This window comes from Cricetulus griseus, chromosome 3 (assembly GCF_003668045.3).
Source record: "Cricetulus griseus strain 17A/GY chromosome 3, alternate assembly CriGri-PICRH-1.0, whole genome shotgun sequence".
NCBI lineage: Eukaryota > Metazoa > Chordata > Mammalia > Rodentia > Cricetidae > Cricetulus > Cricetulus griseus.
Window position 1 is genome coordinate 138,113,505 of NC_048596.1, and position 4,958 is coordinate 138,118,462.

The 4,958-nt window shown below is 40.8% G+C and overlaps 1 pseudogene; it reads right to left on the reverse strand.

The window, feature by feature from the left end:
- Window positions 1-1,263: 1,263 nt before the first annotated feature.
- Window positions 1,264-2,967, reverse strand: LOC100756669 (annotated as a pseudogene).
- Window positions 2,968-4,958: the final 1,991 nt, after the last annotated feature.

Genomic DNA, 4,958 nt, shown 5'->3' on the forward strand with positions numbered 1-4,958 from the left:
TGTCAAGTTGACATTAAACTATTGAGCACAATGATTAAGGAATTTTCCTATTTGAATGATCACTCAACATTTTATTAACACTGTAATTGTTATTTTCATAGTAACATTACAAATTTCCTGAATATATTTGAAATTAAATATATGTTGATGAAAGTATATCTAATTATCAAATAAATTATAATTAATGCAGAAAATTTCTTTTTTAAATTTAAATTTTTAAATTTCTTCACATATCAATCCCTTCTCCCTCTCCCTCCCATCACTCCCACCCCTCCTCCCCCATCCCGACCTACCCCCCTGCCCCATCCACCCATCCACCCTCCACTCCCCAGGCAGGGTAGGTCCCTCAATGGGGGCTCTGCAAAGTCCTAGGCCCTTCCCCATGTGTCTAGGGCAAGAGTGCATCCCTTCACGTGGGATGGGCTCTCAATGTCCCTTCTTATACCTGGGAAAAAATACTAATCCACTACCAGGGTCCCCCTAGAGTGCAGAGGCCTCCTCATTGGCATCCATGTTCAGGGGTCTGGATCAGTCCTGTACTGTTCTCCCAGACAGCAGTCTGGGGTCGATGTGCTCCCCTTGTTCAGGCCAGCTGTTTCTGTGGGTTTCGAAAGCCTGGTACCAACTCCTTCTATCTTCATTCCTCCCTCTCTGCAAGTAAGTTCCAGAGTTCAGTTCAGTGTATATCTATGGGTGTCAATGCAGAATATTTCTAATGTTGCATCTTTTAATCATCAAGTGTCTACTTCTGCCATTGTCACACATATCAAGGGTTTTGTACGAACTCTAGTTGGGTGACTTTTTTGTAACTTTAAGCAAAATCTTATTACACAAAAGTTGTCACATAATTGGATACTTCTCTAGTTTGTACACAGTTATTCTCACTCTCCACGGAAAGGCTGCTTCTGAACTTCTCATCTGGTCACAAAAGTGCTATATTCCTGACTGTAACAGAATAGTAGGACTGCCTCAATAATTTAAGTTGAAAGCAGGACCCTGGTATATGGCTCTTGCACCCAGTATCAGGAATGTACAAATGTCTTTATTCAAAAATACAAAATGAATTATCTTTAGGAATGGACAATGACAGCAGTAAACCATTGTGTATTGTCAATAGGAACCAGTACTGATGGTTATAGTGATCAGCTTGCCTTCTCTTCAGTCATTTTCTTCAAGTGACTCCTCTGAAGTTTTATCACTGAGGAACCTGCCTTGAGCTTCCTGTCACAGTGCATTGATAAGGGCAAAGCACCATTCTAGGAGTTAGAACATGCCACCTCCCATATCCCCTCCAATTCCATCCATTGCACCCATTACAGGGTCCTTCTCTTCTGTAGGAATTTGGTCACTACAGCTTCTGCTGTAGTTACCAAAGAGGCCACCCCAGTAGCATCCAGTAAAGCAGTTCTTACAACCTTTGTTGGATCAATGATTTCCTATTCCACCATGTTCATAAAATCTCCGAACATAGCATCATAAGCAACTTCCGAGGAACTCTGCAGAATTTTCTCAACTATCAAAGATCCTTCAACACCTGCATTCTTAGCAATTGTCATTGGAGGAATTCTGAGTGCTCTTTTAATAATTTCTGTACCTATTTTCTGATCTTCATTAGAAGGCTTTAAGGAATCCAAGGCTGGGATGCATCGAAGCAAAGCACAACCCTCTCCTAGAACAATGCCTTCTTCAATAGCTGCTCATGTAGCATTGAGAGCATCTGTAACTCTCTTTCTTCTCATTCACTTCACCATTACTTGTTCCTCCAACCTTCAACACAGCTACTCCATCTGAAAGTTTTGCGAGTCTTTTGTTTAGCTTTTCCTTTTCATATTCAATAGTTGTGATGTCTAGCTGCTCAGTGATTTCTTGAATGTTTTTCTCAATTTGAGCTTTGTCACCCTTTCCTTTCAAAAGCATGTTGTCATCTTTGGTGACAATGACCTCGCCAACTTTTCATAAGTCATGAACTTGAATGTCTTCAAGATTTAGATTTATCCCCTCTTCTCCAAATATCGCACCACCAGTAGCAATAGCTATGTCTTTAAGCTGATTCTTCCTATTATCTCCAAAACCTGGAGCTTTGACTGCTACCACCTGAAGACCAACTGTTAGCCTGTTCAAAACCAGTGTGCTTAGAGCTTCTCCATCAACATCTTCATCAATTATGACCAAGGGCTTCCAATGAGCATTAGTAATTTCAAGAGCATGTACAATGGACTGGACACTAGAAATTTCCTTTGCACTCAACAGAACATGGGCATCTTGGAATTCACATTTTTGACCTTTTAATAAAATATGGGGAAATATATGCTCTCTCAAACTTCATGCCTTCAATAATTTCTAATTCATCATTCAGGATTTTTCTGTCCTTCACTGTGATGATGCCTTTCCTTCCAACCTTTTTCATTGCATCAAAGATGATGTTTCCAATGTCTTTGTCTCCATTTGCAGAAATTGTAACAACCTGAGCAATTTTTTCAGGGGTTATCACAGGTTTAGATTTTTTCTTCAGCAATTACAGCATCAGTAGCCAACATTACACATCTCCGGATTTCTACGGGATTAGACTTTGGTCATCTTCTCAAAGCCTTCCTTGGCAATAGAACGTGCCAGAACAGTAGCAGTGGTACTGCCATCCCCAGCCTCTTCGTTTGTGTTATTGGCAACATCTTGAACGAGTTTAGCTCTGATATTTTTGTATGTATCCTTTAAATCAATTGCCTTTGCAACGGTGAGTCCATCTTTTGTTACTCTGGGAATTCCCCAACTCTGTTCAATAATCACTATTCTTCCCTTTGGCCCCATTGTAACAGCTATCACATCGGCTAAAAGGTCTACACGTTGAAGCATTAAGGCTCAAGCATCCACACCAAATTTTACATCGTTGGCATAGGCCCAAGTGAGATGAGGAGGCAGCGCACAGGACACTGGTCTCATCTGGTGAAGGACTGTGGGTAGTCGAAGCATTTCTGCGGGGTGGCGGCCGGAGGGCACGAGGCCGTCGGTGGAGAGTGAGAGCTTGGGTGACATTTTAAAAGCACCATTTGGTACTTATGTAGAGAAATAAGGATGAATATAACTAGGATTGTACAGTCCATAGTATCTACTAAACACCTTGAATTAGTTTCTGGCCAATTTATGAATACCATCCATTACCACACTAAGAAAATAGTAAACAGTAAAGTTCATGGCTGCCTATCATATGTCATTAGGTTCAGAAAGGATTCTTAATAAATATTAAATCTCATGGCTGACTATCTTATGTCATTAGATTCACTCCCTGCAGCCTGGCAAACACGTAGAAATGGATGGTTGCAGAGTTGTGCTTCCTCACTAGCACAGGCTGGGTGCTGGGAGTGTGATGTGAAATCCGTGCACTGCAGGCCCTACTCAGAGGAGATGCAAAGATTCCTGTGGCATCCACTTGAGGAGCAAATGGCCAGCAAGACAATGCAGCAACCAAGTTCATCTGCCTCTGCCCCCTGCTGTATGTTTCATAGGTAGACAATATATTTACACATTAAGTATTGTAAATCTGTATGGATTAGAACATTGTTGTAAAGATATAAAATCTTTGGCTATGAAGAATCAGATCAGAAAGGTATCTGATCAGGACCTGACTTCCTTTGTCCTGCCCTGTGTTGTATCAGCTGCACAGCACTCATCCCCTTGCTCCTTCAACCTCCCTGTCCAATTATCTCTGGTCTCTCCCTGGGTGCACATTTATATTTCAAAGCCTAGACAGTTATGGTGGATAATGAGTGTGTGGGAGTAAGGGCAGTGACAAAAATATCAGCAATTGTTGTGGTATGGGGATGTCCAACACATGTAGCAATCCTAACAAGATAAATTCAGTGTCTGAGTGGCACTAAAGGATGTGAGGTTAGGAAATCAGGTGAAAGGTAACATACAGATGAACATATAGTGTATGCCTGGTGGTGGTGGTGCTGGGGTGTCTAACAGCTTATTGTGGACCTTCCAGTTTCTGATGGTTGGAGAATAATGTAAGTATAAGTTATGGTGGAATGGTAGTTAAAATAAAGGAATGTGGTTTCCAAATTGGCTGTAAGAAAGAATTGTGACAGAGTGAATTAGAGAAAGCGAGGAAGAGAGAGCATGTGTATATGTAGATATGTTCCACTTGAGTATTAGTGAGTGGATGTATCTGAAGAAGGGCAATGTGCGGAAATGAGAGATTTCTTTCTCATAAAGCCATACCCTATACACAGAGATACAGAATGACAAATAATTCATGACCTCATAATGTGTTCTAGTTTGAATATTGCAAACAGGCCTCCTTGCAACACCAATAAATAAAAGACCCAGAGAATGATATTAGGCTTCAAGCTTCAAGCTGAATATCAGAAAAGCAAAGCAGCTGGCCACTAGCACTTGCATCTAGCTCAGGCTGAAAGGGCTTATCCATGCACAAGCTCTTCACCAAGCCTCAAAATGCTGCATCTCTAAAGTGTGGCTGCTAAATGAAAAGATTCTTTGACACATTGCTACTGCCTTATGTACTTCCCTAATGTTGGGATTAAACGTGTGCACCATAATTCTCTTCTAGACTGACTCATATAGATGTGGGTGGCCTTGGACTTACAGAGATTTGTCTACCTCTTAATCTTGAGTCCTAGGATTAAAGGTGTGTACTCCCACCTCCTATCTTCTGGCTGCTGGGATTAAAGGTGGGTGCCTGGCTTCTATACACTGTGGTTGACTTTGCTTTCTGAATTCACCAGCAAGCTTTAAGAAATCATAAACAATATCTCAACAACATCCCTTGTCTTCATTTCTTTTGTTTTTGTTTTTGTAATGCTGTCTAGATACAAGTAATGTATTCTAGATTGTTTAGCAAATATTTGGTTTGGATTATTCATCTTCTATAGCATGATTTGATTCCCTACCTTGGTTGGAGTTCATAAGATATGTAAATGGAATGTAGAATTTTCTTTTAG